The sequence below is a fragment of the Leucopleurus acutus genome (assembly GCF_964270905.1).
Source record: "Leucopleurus acutus genome assembly, chromosome: 5".
NCBI lineage: Eukaryota > Metazoa > Chordata > Mammalia > Artiodactyla > Delphinidae > Leucopleurus > Leucopleurus acutus.
In genome coordinates, this window is record NC_139147.1 from 28,743,435 (window position 1) to 28,759,004 (window position 15,570).

General features: G+C 34.6%; 1 protein-coding gene across 4 annotated transcripts in view; it reads left to right on the forward strand.

Moving 5' to 3' along the window:
• Positions 1-15,570, forward strand: part of NRIP1 (nuclear receptor interacting protein 1) — a 94,618-nt gene that overhangs the window by 19,076 nt on the left and 59,972 nt on the right. The window lies entirely within an intron of this gene.

Below are 15,570 nucleotides of genomic sequence, written 5' to 3' on the forward strand. Positions count from 1 at the left end.
CCACGGACATATTCACCCAGGTCACCTGACTCTGCCTCTGAACATCCATCTGCTAAGTTCCCTCTGCATCATCACATGTGTCTAGATTGGTGCAGCATAATAATTCATTTGCTAATAGACCCTGAGTCTCAGGACATGTGATGTATTACTAGGAAGGAAGGATATTAAGATTGTCAGTTGAGAAACTTACCTGCTTTGTGTTTCTGTCCTTTACAACCCCAAGACCCCGTGTGGATACACCAGCCGATCTGGCTGAGGTCAGTGGTGAACACAGTTCCCTTCAGCCATGCCCCAGGGTTTCCTTCTTGGTGTCCACCTTGATACCTCCCCACAAGTCTTGTGTTTGTCTTTTATAAAACTTAGCAGCTGTCTTGCTTGGAGTAGACACAGATGAAGGAAGAATGCATACATACATTTAATAAGATAATATATTTGTTAAAGTTGTAGTGAATAGGTCAAGTTCTTTGAGTACATATTACTCTATTAACTGGATAGTCATGATTTATATTCACATGAAATGACACAAAAATCAGTTTTACAAATTTTCTTAAATAATCACTTGTCAAGCACTGTGAGTTTCTAGGATTGGATGAATATAGTCTTTTATATTTCCATAGAACATTGTATTGAACTCTGTATGTTCAAGGTTATTCACTATTAGCAAAACAGCATTTTCTCCCTCTTCCTGTCAGAGGGGGAGGGTAAAAGCAAATAAGAAATCTAAGTAAACACATTAGGACTGTAAAAGGACTTCTAGTGAACTCCCAAATACTAAATTTAATTTTTATGTATGCTTTATCAATGAAAGAAAGGATATGATCAGAAACCCTGAATTTTGTGGAGTTTAAAGTTATCTTTTTAAACTAAGAATTAACTATTATAATTACATATCTAAAGACATAAACATTCAAATAGTTCATAACTATTAGTTATAGAGAAAATTATTACACTTTTTAAAGACATTGGGAATTATCCATTTATGAAAATTTATCAGATAATCTGAAAATTAAGAGTAGGTTGAATAGAATTGAACTGATTACTGGTTTTTATTAATAAAAAATGGCAAAGAAATTAAGTTTAGTTGTAGAGTTGAGTAGAAAAATTCTTGTGTAAATTCTGAATAAGAATTGATTTTAAGTAATTCTTTTGAAAATAACTCATGATATGTCAGACCCTTTTTAAAAAAAAAAGTTACTTATATTTAAAAAAAAACAAAAACCACTTTACAGAAGTCTAACTTCATGTAGTTAAATTGGCGCTCTTACTTGCTGGTTCAGAGATTTTTTACGTAAGCGTACCCTGCGTAACTACACTACACTCTACCCCGGGAGCTTTGTTGGTGTCTTTCCTGGTCAATACTGCCTTCACCCAACAGAAGAACCAGTCTTTGGCATCTTTTATCTTGGATTAGTTTTGCCTGTTACTGAACTTTATACAATTGGAATCATGTAGTATGAACTCTTTTATGTCTGATTTTTTTGATTAACATTATGTCTTTGAGTCATCCATGTGTGTATCATCTCCCTCTCCCCCCACCCAGTCGTATATATTCCATTGTATGATTATACCATCATCTATCCCTTCTACAGTAAATGGACATTGAATATCTTTCCAGTTTGGGGTTAAAATAAGGCTGCTATGACCTTTTTTAAAATTTTTTCATAGAAATAAGCATTCATTTCTGATAAGTCTATGCACAGGAATGGAACTGCTATGTGGTGGAGTATATATATGTCTAACTTCAGTAAATAGGTACTTGGAGCACTTTTAAGGATATTTAGGAAATGTCAATCAGTGTATCTTTTACTAATGATGGTTCTTATTGTGCAATGGACTTTTCTCCAACTTTACATAAACTCTAAAGTTGTTTTTTAGGAGTTATGAAATTTTCCCATCTGTTAAAGTTAAGTTGTCTGTTTTCTGATTCCATTATGGTATGTGTTTGGTTCATGAAACTTAGATCTACCCTAACTCTAGTGAAGGGAAATAGGACATAGAACCCTCCTATACATACTTATGGCTAAGGAAATACTGAAAATGGATTTTGAAACAAATTAGACATATCATATAATGAAGACTTCTACTTTATTGTTGAATTTTTTGGATACCTCTTTGAATATCTAAAACCGTAGATGCATTTGAGTTTCTGATGAATGTTTCTTGCTACCTTTATCTGTGTTTGTATTACTCTGTTTGGTGATCTAAAGTGAAATTATTCATTCTAGAATGTAAGTACTTGAGAAATTTTGTATTAATCTTTTTCTCAGTCTTTATTATAGAGAAGAGCTGTTCAATAGAAATATAATGTGAGCTCAAATTTTTCGTTTTCTAGTAGGAATGTTTAAAAAAAGGAAAAAGAAGCTAGTGAAGTTAGTACAATATTTTATTTATCCCAACGTCTGAAAACTATTATTCCATTGCTTAATTAGTATAAAATTATGAGATATTTTACATTCTTTTTTTTTCATACGAAGTTTTTGAAATTCAGGGTGTATTTTTACTTTACAGCCCATCGCAGTTCAGACTAGTCAGTTTTAAAGTACTCAGTAACCACCTGTGTCTTGCAGACAGCATGGTTATAAAGTTACATCTCAGATTTTTTTAAAGATAGTGCTTTAGTCTAATTCATATCTAGTTAAAATTATCCTAAAAAATTCAGTAGAAAGATGCCATGCAGATTCTTATATAGTATGTTTCAGTAGGTCTCAAACAGCCTGTTTCCTTCAGTGCTGGAATAAATAACATTGTTTTTTTTGTTTTGCTTTTGGTTGAACATGAGATACAGCAGTTAGCCAGTGTTTACAGGACATTTGTATGAAAAATACATATCTTTAAACTGTAAAATCACAATCTGTAACAACAGATCAACATCGTCCATCTTCCTCGAGGTTATATGCTAGATAGAATTTTAGTTTGTTTTTTCGGTTTTTTTTTTTTTAATATGATAAATTGACATATGATGTAACCCCACTATCTTCTGAGTAAAATAGGGAAGCTAAAGAAAGGTTGTATGTATACATATAGATGTACCTATGACTTCGTCAATGAGGATATTTAAAGTTTACCTAGATTTTGAGAGTTAATGTTTCTTCATGTATATATTTGCCAAGTGAGATGTAGCAAGAGCTGTCGGTTGTCTCACGTGAACTTGGGTCAGATTTTGCTACCAGATTGGTTTGCTTTAAACTTTTTAGTGTTCAGAATTTGGAATGTGAATAAGGAACTACTAGTCTGTGAAAATGGTCATGTGTGGCGGGCTGTCATAAGCGGTAAAGCCCAGTAAGCAATACTGGCCATAATCACATGTGTTAGTGGTTATTTTGGGTTCCTGATATAAGGTAGTTTTTTTATAGCCATTCCCACCAACACGTTTTTTAATAGCACTCCCTCCTCCCTTTTAAATGAAGTCAACTATACTTTTTGACACCCAGTTATAATAGTACATGGTATTTTTTAAAAAAAGAAAATCAATCCTCTGCTTATAAAAGCCCTTCACCTCAGTTACAGTAAAACTAAAGTTCTTGCATTAGCTGATAAGGCCGCGGCATCTTCTTGATGAGGCCAGTGCTGGTGACCACTCCACTCAAAGTGGGAGCTGCATCTCTACTCTCTTTTCATTTTCCACAGCACTTGTCACCTTTAAAATACTATGAATATTTTAAATTAATTGTTTATTGATTGTTTTCCCCTTCTAGAATGAAAGTGCTCTGAGAGCAGGAATCTTTTTCTGTTGTGTTTGTCACTGATATATCTGAAAGAACCTAGAATAATTCTGGGCATCAATTGGTATGGCCACTATGGAAAACAATATAAAGGTTCCTCAGAAATTTAAAAATAAAACTACTATATGATCCAGAAATCCTACTTCTAGGTATATATCCAGAGAAAGTGAAATCAGGATCTTGAAGAGATATTTGCATTCTTATTTCTTTGCAGCATTATTTACAATAGCCAAGACATGGAAGCAGCCCACATGTCCATTCACATATAAGTGGGTAAAGAAAATGTATCTACATAAAGTGGAATATTATTCAACCTTAAAAAAAAAGAAAATCTGTCATTTGTGACAACATGGGTGAACGTAGAGGACATTATCCTAAGAGAAAAAAGCCAGATACAAAAGAATAAATGCTACATGACCCCACTTATATGAAGAATCTAAAAGAATCAGACTCATAGAAGTAGAGAGTAGAATGGTGGTTACCAGGAAGTGTGGGAGGGGGAAACAGAGAGCTGTTGGTCAAAAGGTACAAACTTTCAATTACTCAAGTCCTAGAGATCTACTGTACAGCATATTACCTATAGTTAGCAGTAGTGTATTTTATACTTAAAAATTTGCTAAGAGTAATGTTAAGTGTTCCTATCACACAAAAAGAGGGTGGGAGGAAACTTTTGAAGGTGATGTATGTGTTTATGGTATTGATAATGGTGATGGTTTCACAAATGTATACTTAACTCTAAACCCATCAGTTGTATACCTTAAATATGTACAGCTTTTTGTATCTACGTCATACCTCAATAAAGTGGTTTAAGAGAACACTGGACATCTAGAAGTAGCTCATAAGTATTTATTGACTAAATATTTATTGAATATATGAAGAAGATACACTATTTTTCACTCCTGAAAATTTGCCTTTATGGACTTTCTGGGGCAGGGAATATTTAAAGGAAGAGAAAACAAAAATCCTCAGTTATATTTGTAATAATACATTTTGATAATTTGAATTAGTTGAAAGTAGTTTATTCGTCAAACTGATATGTATATCCCTATTAAAAGTAATATGTAAACATGAGGTTTTCCACAAATAGAGTGTAATATTATGGTCAGGTAATTTATCTTTGGAGTATACATACGTGCATTTTTCCATTTCGTCATAAAATATTGGTAATCAGTTTGAGAAATACGTTTATAAGAGATATCCTGTGTTTCTGTAAAATATAGAGACATTCATTGTATTTTGGTATCTTAAAATTAGTATGAATCAGGCAGACCTTGTGGTTTTTAAGAAGTGGTTTCTATATAGTAAAGTATAGGTTATCGTTCCGTTTTATACAGATATTTTCTAATTGTAGTTTTTGAAAATTTCAGTTTGGGGTCATCTACAATAAATGTTTTTAAAATAGCATAAAAATGTAATCAAAGACTTGCAGTATTAAGAAATGGTATTTGCTACTCTAGAATACACTCAAAGCAGATGTTATAAATGTTTATTCCATTATAGGATAGGTAACTTTATGAGATGACTTACGTAAAGTCTTTCCTGCAAGTCTGTTTGCAAGGTTTTGGTTTTATATTATGCCTTTATATATTCAGCACATGATAGCAGGCGACCATGTATATGACTATTTCTATAATCATTTTTATTAGAACAGGAAGAATTATGAGATTGATTTCTTTCTTTTTCCACTTCCATCTTCTAAATTCAAGCTTTAGTACTTCATACTTGTTAGACAGTTACTGTAGTAGCTTTCTAACTGGTCTTTTACCTTTTAGTTTTTATTATCCAATATGTTCTACACACTACAGCACAATAAAACTTTCTGAAGAAATAATCATTACCCTGAACACAAAGACCTTTGCCCACAAGATAAAGGCCAAGTCCTGTTTCTACCCAGCTCCTGCATCATATTCCATTTGCCTAATCCTTGAGCATGTTAATTGCACACTTCTTAAACTGCCACAGTTTTTGCCATCTTCATCTCAGATGTGTTGTGATCTTCTTCTGTCTCTAGTTCTCTTTTACCAAAACACTACCCATCCAGTGATTTGTATGATCACCCTAAAGAAAGGAACACATGCCCTCTTGCACTCTCTCAGTAGTTGATGAGTACCATTCACATGACATTATTGTATTGGTCTTTTCAACAAGATTGTAAACTTCTGAAGGGAAGGGACCATATCTTTTATAAAATTGTGATTTACAAAGCACAGCTTGATGCCTCCCATATACAGGGTGATACAGGGTGATAGATTGAAGTGTTGATGAAAAAAACAACTCCAGGGTATACCCTGGAGCTTTAGAGACAAGCAAAGGATTTAAAAATTCATCCTGTATTCATTGTATATTATGCAAGTTATTTAAACTTATTGTGCAGTAGTTTTTGCATGGGGTTTGTGTGAAGATGAAATGATAGCGTGTATGTCAGAAATTTGTAGGTTCCAGAGTTTGATACAAGTGTTTGTGATAATACCCAAACTGTATTTTGTTGTGTATATAAATTTCTTTGGCTTAACTTAATGTGAAATATACAGAATGTTGTTTTAATGTTCCTTACCTGAATGATGGCAAGATTGATTTAATGTTAGCTGAATGTGTATTCTAATAAATCTCTTTACTGTTCATCTGAAACAAGAACAAAAATCCAGATGCCTTTGGTGAACGTAATGAGTTACCTTTTTGGACTGCAACAGTTTCAAAGATGAATGAATTTAAAAGTTTTGTTAACTTTCCAAAATTGATCCTTAATTCCTCATACTGAATTACATTGGGGTTAAATACAGTTTTTGAAGGGCATCTTTTCACAGATTTCCATAAATTTCTTAAAGGTGACCCCATCCCTGTCAGTTCTATTTCCTAGGAGTATTTAAAACTAAATAGCTTACCTGGCTAGTGCAGGTTTTAAACAGGACTGAATTTGTGAAAAGCTTTTTATTTGATTGGGGATAAGTTCTGGTGCTAAGAACAGTATTTTGGAATAGAAGAAGTTTCTGTCTTTCAGAGATTTTTTTCCCCTCAAAAACAAAATCTGAATGTCATGCATACCTGGATGATAGCTGTAAATTAGCTTAAAGGAAGAGGTAGGTTGAGGTTCAGGGGGAGATGAGTTTCATAAGACCAGCATCTTAAACCACGAATGCTGTCATCACACATAAAATAGGCCCTGAAAATGTGGGCCTGTTATGGTTCTCTGTATGATATTGGTGACACAGAGTGGTAACACAAACTGAATTTGTAAGGAGGAGGAGGCAATGATTGTGGCTTCTGAGTCTTCCTTACTCGTAAGAAAATATGATGTGCAGTTTGGATAACATTCTTTGGACCACTAAAGAGGCTTGGGAAGTTAACCTTATAGGCCGCCTGGATGCTTTTAGGCAGTCAGTATAGAGAACCGTTACTTTATTACCTAGGGTATAAAGTTTAGAAAATATTAAGCCTTTTTTTTTTTTTTAAGGCTTGCTTTTACTTTATATTACAGACAAAAATTCTGAAAGAAAGTCTGTGTTTATTCTAATAGAAATAGATATAACCTGACAGTGAAAATTATTAAAGTTACACTGACGAGTGTATTAAAAATATGTGCATGGAGGTTTTGTATTAATACTGAGTTCATGCTAAGCTGCCATTTTCACGGTAATTTCAGGAAATAAGAAATGGATAACATTTTCATTTTATTTAAGTACTCCCATGAGTTTCTATTAAGGGTGAAAACGTCATGACAGTATTTGTTACAAAGTCACATCCAATTTAAACCTAGTCTGGTGACCACAGAATACTATTATTTTAGCTTAAGTCTTCTACAAAATAATGTAACGTCTTTTCCTCTTAGTTACTTTAATGTAAAATGAAGATTATCATGCTTTTTTTTTTCCACCAAAATTGTCTGAAATAAATCTATGTGAACTATTTAAGACATTCAAGTTTCAGCATTTAGATTTTTATTCTGATAGGCTTATCACATGATCACTAGTCACTAGCTTATAAGCTTGTATTTTAAAAGAAAACATTTATTAGGGATAGGATTCCCATTTTCTCCTGGGAGAAGGCAGAAGTAGTTGTTTTCTTCCTTTGTTTTATTAAAAACAATAATTAACCCAAGGGATACATTTCTCTTTTACCTCTTACGCAGACACTTAAAGAGTTGCCACCATCATGGCCACAGTTCACTATGTGATGAGGAAAATGCTGGTCTTAGAATCGTAAGATTTATATTTGAGCCGTAGCTCTCCATGGGGACTGCTTGCAAATTACTTAACCTGAGCCTCAGTTTCCTGATCTGAAAAAGGAGGATACAACCTACATCACAGGAATAGTCCACAAAGTAAATGAGGAAATAAAGTTCGTTGTCACCAATGTAACGTTCTAGAAAGATAACATGTTATTGACAATGTTGTTAATTCTATATTTTTCAAAAGAAATAAGTTTTTGGATGACCACTGTTTACTCAATAGCACACCCTTCTAAATTAGGATCTTTTCTTACACACATTTTGCATTTTTCTTTCTTTGTTTCTCCTCCACTTTAAGGGTTTTCATAAACTCTGGTCTATACTTTTGAACGCCTTTCAAATTTGAACCAGTTAACATCTGCCGCCTACTGACCCAGTTCTCTCCACTTCCTCTAATCCTGCCCTCCACATACACAGTTGCTTGTTTTTGCTGGGTGATTAAACTGGCCATCATTTGATTTTCAAAGATCTAGATTAATACAAGGTTAGAAACAGCAGCTTCTGAATGCATCTGAACGATATTTTTAGCAAGGTGCGTAACAGCCAGTAATAACTTCCCCCCCAAAGAACAGTTGGTAAAACCCCACATGGACTTGCTTTTTCTTTCACTGTATAGCATTTATAGGTTTTAAAAGTGATTTCTGCTCACATATCCAGATTAAAAACATTTTTTCAGTACGTATGAGTTTGTGAAATAACTCACCCCACGTGTAAGTACTTCAAAATGCATGCCCTTAACTACTATTTGAATTTTTATAGATTTGTACTTTTGCTGACTGCAAGAAGATAAAAGACCTAGCGCCAGTTCTTACTGGGTCAAGCTTTATTTTAAAGTATCAACATTTCCTCAGCTTTTTGTTACTTAAAAAGTCATACAGATTTTCCTGCAAAGAAGTTTAACAGGCTTTATTCCAGGAAGGAACATTCAGAATGCTTATGCTGTGGTAGTAACAAAAACAGTGTACAGTTGACCCTTGAACAAGACAGGAGTTGGGTCACCAGCCCCCCAACCTGTGCATTTGAAAATCTGCATATTACTTTTGACTTCCCCCAAACTTAACTACTAATAGCCTACAGTTGACCATAAGCCTTACCGATAAAATAGTCAGTTAACACGTATTTTGTAGTTAAAGGCATTATGTACTGTACTCTTACAATAAAGTAAGCTAGGGAAAAGAAAATGTTATTAACATAAGGAAGAGAAAATGCATAGTACTGTGCTGTATTCATCCATATGCTAAGTTTACATCATCTGTTAAGATGAATTGTCTGTCAGTACCTACGTCAATATTGTCTTATATGATGTAAAACGTTGTAGATGTTGTATGCTTTATTAACATTAGACATCAAACATGAAAAGATCATGTGAAAATTTCATATTTATTTGCAGACATAACAATTCATACGTTGATAATGAAGAAGAACAGTGTGGTCACTTTATGGTAGCCTAGTGTAATCAATACAGTTGTTTCACGGCAGCCCAGCCTATACACTAATGAATGAATCCTTATAAAATTTTTATGGCATACCGTATTACACTCATGTTCGGGGAGCATACTGTACAGTAATGTAATTCTTTGAAGGCAAAGTTATAAAACAGAAGATTAACACATTATTAATTTTATGTTAAATATCACTCACCTTATGCCTCTGTAGGATAGACTAGTATCTACATACATTTTATACATTCATGACATACCTTTTTCTTAATTTTTTGATATTTCTAGTCTAGGTGGTTTGTCTGAAACTATTTCAAATTGTCACAAATCTCAAAAAAATGTCCAATATATTTATTGGAAAGAATCCACATGTAAGTGGACCCATGTAGTTCCAAACAAGGGTCAACCGTTTTTGGTGAATGTGTTAATAGAAATTGCCAGAAACTAGTCTACCCTAGAAATGTATTTTTATTTAAAGAGGCTAGTGGGGGCAGTAAGGGCTAGTATATATATTTGTGTCTTCAGCATAGCTCTAGGTGCAGAAAATTTGACTGTGATCTAAAAATAGACTATTAGTTTTTCGTGAAATGATCAGGAGACAAGTTGACCAAGGCAACTGGTTTGCCATGGTGGAGCCTTTATTGGGCAGTGGTCTGTGGAATGCATTGTAGAGGCACACTGACCTGAATTGGAATCATGGTGTACTCCTCACCTGCTGCATGACTTTGGGCAACCCACTCCACTGTTCTGAGCCTTAGTTTCTTCATCCGTAAAGTTACATAATATCTATTTTATAGGTAACAATTAAAGGAGATAATACATGACTTAACACTGTTGTCAATAACTGGTATTATTTGCCATCTAGTTAATAAAACTTAATCATAATAGCTGGGAATTAACCCTCCAAATAGTTGTTTTAAAAACTTGCATTCCATGTTGAGAGTCATTAAAATATAGAAATATATTTGTGGCTTTTAAAAAGTCTTTAGAAAACCATATTCAAGTCAAAGCAGTATTTACAGGTAAGTGGATTGAATTTGACAAGGATTGAGACACTGTGGTGTGTGATGGTTTTGAACAAGTGTGAATCCTACCTCTGCCACGTACTTAGTGACTGTTGGCTTTGGGCTAGTAATCTTGCCTCCTAAGGCTCAGCATTCCCATCTGTAAAATGGGGATAATTTTATAGGGTTGTTTTGAAAATTAAAGGAATTAAACCGTAGAAAGCACAATGCAGTTCCTGGCACATGGTCTGTAGTAATTTTTAGCTGTTCTTTTTAGTCCACAGATAGATAACTTTTGGACACGGCCTTGAGTACTTGTGGGAAATATAGTTCCTAATTTTTTTTGATTGAATGGTTAATGTTGGAATTTTGGGAGTAAATGCTTTTTTATTTGTATAACGTTTAGTTGACTTACATTAAAATAAAATACTACAATGCTCTGAATCTCTTGTAGTAAAAATGGCACCTAGTTTATGTTTTGTAAAAATAGATGTTTACACTGCATCTGCTACGGTCTGAATGTGTGCCTCCCGCAAAATTCATATGTTGGAATACTAACAGCGCTCCGACCCACTCACCCAAGGTGATGGTTTTAGGAGGCGGGGCCTTTGGGAGGTGATTAGGTCATGAAGGAAGAGCCCTCATGAACGGGATTAATGCTTATAAAAAGGCTCAAGAGAAATCCCTTGCCCCTTCTACCGTGTGAGGTATAGTGAGAAGATGGCTGTCTGTGAACCAGGAAACAGGCTCTCCCCAGGCAATCCGCCCTCACCTTGCTCTTGGACTTCCCAGCCTCCAAAACTGTAATAAATTTCTGTTGTTTTATAATAGAATACCAGCCCATGGTATTCTATTATAGCACCCTGAATGGCCTACGACAGCATCCATTTTCGTGGTCACTCCATGGCTTTGTGCTTTTAATCCAGTCTTTATTCGTGCATCTGCTTTCCTTCCTGTTTCATTTCCTGTATGTGGAGTGACCCAAAGAAAAAACGAGGTAGAGCAGGAAGAGGCAAAGATTGTACCAGAGGTCAGTAATAGTCAACCCTAGGATGATCAGATGTACTTTCTGCATTAAAGCCCTCAGTTAAGTTGATTCATGACTACTTTTTGAAGTTTCACCAACACAATAATTTGTATTGCTTTTGTTTACTGTTGTAAAATGTGGTGAGAAGATTTTAAAGGAAATCTCTGCTTTTCTCAACAGCTTTCAATAATTTTATTTAGAGCTGTAATTCATCCAATAATTTTTTAAAATGACAGCTAATAAAAGATTGCTAATTATATAATTACCATATATTATAGGTATAATATTTAGGATAGAGTTAAGTGTATTCTATATAAAGTTAATTTTTTATATCCTCTATTTTGGGCCCAGTATGTCTAGAGTAAGTTATTTAAATGGTATAGGGATTTTACCTTATAGGAATTTTCAGTTGATAAGACTTTTATGAGGAGGCATAAAAGGTTTGGTAGGTTGTTATACTGAGAACATGAAGAGTTATTAGTTTTGAATAGCTGTAGTTTGGGCTTTGTTAACGACTAATGGGTTGGCTTTGAGTTAAAAAGCAAAACCTGATGACTCTAAGCCCTTTGACTCAAACTGTAACTGACTGTCAACCCACCTTCTTTTCCAATCAGGGATGAAGGGGTGCATCTCAAATGAATGAAGGTGTCCCACAGCTGCCTTCCAGTGTGTGTTCACACACAAAGGAAGCATAATTATTTTATTTAATTCATCATCTGATTTTATTTGGCCTTGGGAACTCCTCACCTCCCTTCTTACCATCTAATTTTCTCTCTCTCCTTCCCTTTCTTCCTTTCTTTGGGTGAGCACTAATAGTTTTGCAGAATCTGGCTAGGCATATAGTGGTTTAGAATATAATTTTATTATTTGAAGTATTTTAAAGCTCTGTATTCGGAATGCCTTTGCTTTGGTTATATGTTTACTTTCAATTCTTAGTTAAGAACAAACGCACTGTTTATACAGTCATTCCTATGAGGAAATATGATTCACATTGAGAGATCTTGTTTATTGTCATATGACATGTTCTCTAGGCATGCAGCATAGAAAAGGGAGAAAACATCCCACATCCATCTTCACTGTAGCTCGACTTAACACATTTCGGGAAACTGAATATTTGAAAAATGTTTCTGTGTTGATTAAGACATAAGTAATAGAAGACCTTGCTAAAATAGCTTAAACAGTAAGGAGTATATTATGTCTCACTCAGCAGGAAGTTTAGATTACTGGTCGTTAATTAATTGTCATAATAACGTTATCAAGGACCCACAGGTATTTTCCATATTTCTTCTCTGCCATCTTGAGTGTTTTGACAATGTCACTCTTCATGGTTGCAAGATAGCTATTTTTCCATGCCACTTTTTTTTGAAGTGGGGAGAAACATTTTCTAGTAAACTTCATTGGCCATAATTGTATCATAGGCCTGTGCCTAAACCCCTTTTTGGCAGAGTAAACATTACTTGCCTTAAGCAGCTTGACCTAATCAATATTCACTTTCTAAGGTGTTCTGCCAGCCAGTAAGAAAGGGGGAGGCTCTGAGGATAGAGCAGTGAACAGAAGGGGAAAAAACTGCTGCCCCCTTGGAGCTTACATTTTATTGGTGAGATAGACAAAAATATAAAGCAATTCAATTTCATGACCTCTTATTAACAAGTGCTAACTTAAAATTAGAGAAGGGAACATGGAAGGTCTGGGATGGGGTGTGCGTGCAATTTCAGATTATGTCCAGGGAAGTCTCACCCAGAAGATGCCTTGAGTAAAGGTTGAGTTGGCGTGGGAGCTGATGATGCAGCTCTCTGGGGAGAAGAGTGTTCTAGTTAAACGCCCTGTGGCTGGAGTGGGGTGAATAAGGAAGGATCACAGGAAGTGAGGTCAGAGGGGGAAGCCACTAGACAGTTTTGAGCAGAGGAGTGATCCAGTGTAACATTCTTACATAATCACTTTGGCCGTTGTGTTAAATGAACCAAAGGGGCGTTAAAAACAGAAGCAAGGAAACCAGTTAGGAAGCTTTTGTAATAATCGAGGAGAAATGGTGGTGACTAGGATGGGAGCAGTAAGAAATAGTTGGATTCTGAATATTTCTAATGGAAAGCCCACAGAATGTGCTGAGGAATTGGATGTGAGGTGTGAGAAGAGGAGAGGCCTCTAGGATGGCAGCCAGGGTTTGAGGCCTGAACAATTAGAAGAATGGAGTTGATATTATCTGAGATTAGGAAGAACAAGAACTCAGTTATTGACATATTAAATTTGAGATGTCCAATAAACAATTACGTATATATATATTTCTTGAAGACAGATCAATATATATTTTTTAAAAGGATGACTTTGGCCATTAATAACAGGAAAAGGCTTCAAAAATGTATATATATTCAAACAACAGCAATAAGGAGAGAATACAAAAGGGGGAAATAAAAGTGTTATGCGGGGGCAGGACTATTTTACGTTCCATTGAACAAATACAGGGAAACACTGGAACTAATTTTAAAATAGAGTATTCAAAGAAACATCTATACACTGAGCATTTATTTAGTGCCTACTATATTTTAGTTTCAAAAATTGCCTATTAAATATATTTATTCCTTGAGTCAGTACCTCAGTTTTGAAGCCCCAAATCATGTTAAAAATACACATTAAAAAAAGAAATACACCACAAGGACCAATGATACGGATTTAGAGTATGTCTGTTTACTCTGAACATGATGCAATAAGTGATCCTTCTAAAGACGTTCTGCTGTTAACTGTCCAGGTTATCCTCCCACACCCCAACTTCCTCAGTATTGTGCAGCCTATAGCTAATGCCCAGGCATGTTATTCAGTAGTGATCCAAGTCAGGAGAAAGATCAGTACAGTATACCTTAGGCGAGTTTATCCGTCAAAATGGCTTTTCTTTTGAAGAGGAATTAGTCCAAGATGTCTTTTAACCAGATTATTGCACTTATTTACATTTAATAAGGATGCCGCACCTAGCTACGGTTTTCAATCTGCGTGCATCACATAAAATGCTGAGAAGCACCTTGTAAAGTACCTTTCATATTATAGATGCTCAAGAAATATTTAGGTAGAAAGTTTGATTTAGAACATTATCATTTCTAATTTATTTAAAAACTTTAAAAAAATTATGGGACATGAAGTAGTAGGCATCGCTTGATCAAATGTGCCCTATCCATAATGTGAGGTTGTTGAGGAAACAAATTATAATTGTTTTGTCAGATAAAAGTACTGTGTAATAAATACACGAAATTATTTATTGAGCAAAGAAATACTGCTCTTTAAAATGGATTATGCTTTTCTCATCACACTTTTGGCCAATCATGCTGAATATACGACCTTTGGCCTATATGACCCGTGAGGGGAAATGTGTATATTTAGAGGGGAAATCTGTTTGTTCAGAACATGAAGTGTACTGAATTACTTCAGTTTACCTATTTCTCGTGTTAAGTAATTTTTGCAAAATGACCATCTCTCATGAGAGAGTTCTGCAAATTTACAGTAATGAAGCAAGCACTTATGTTAGTTTCATTTGCGACCAAATTGATGGTAGATATGAATTAGACTCATTCTTTGATCGACCAAGCTATAAGTTTTTAATCTACAAATTTGCTTTCAAGCTCTTTAGAGTGTATTTCTTTATATTCTCCTTTGCTTTTGTTTTTTAAAAAAAGGAGAGTTTGCAAAATCTATTGCCTAGTAGTTAGCATTTGTTCATGTGTGCAAATGATTAAGATGCTTACCTAAACAAGATTCTTGTCGAAGTAAAACTCTTATAGCAGCTTACTTTTTTATTATGTAAACATGAATGATATAAACAAGGAATATATTTAAATTATGAAGCACAATATCAAAGTGATCTCCCGAGAACCCACCAACCAGCATGGGATCAGGACTTTACTAATAACAGTTGCGTCTGTCAGCATTGTGCCTCTCCTTGCCTATACCTTTACCCTTACTGCCCTCCCTGACCCCCCAGCTACTCTTCAGTTTTGTGTTAATCATTTACTTTCTTTTTATTATCACATGGTTTCTTAAATAATATGCTGTTTAATTTTACTTTTTTTTAAGTTTTGTAAAATTGGTAGCATACTGTGTGTAGTCTTCTGAGACTTTTTTTTCCCATTCATTGTGTTTCTTGGACATTTATTTATATTGTTGAATGTAA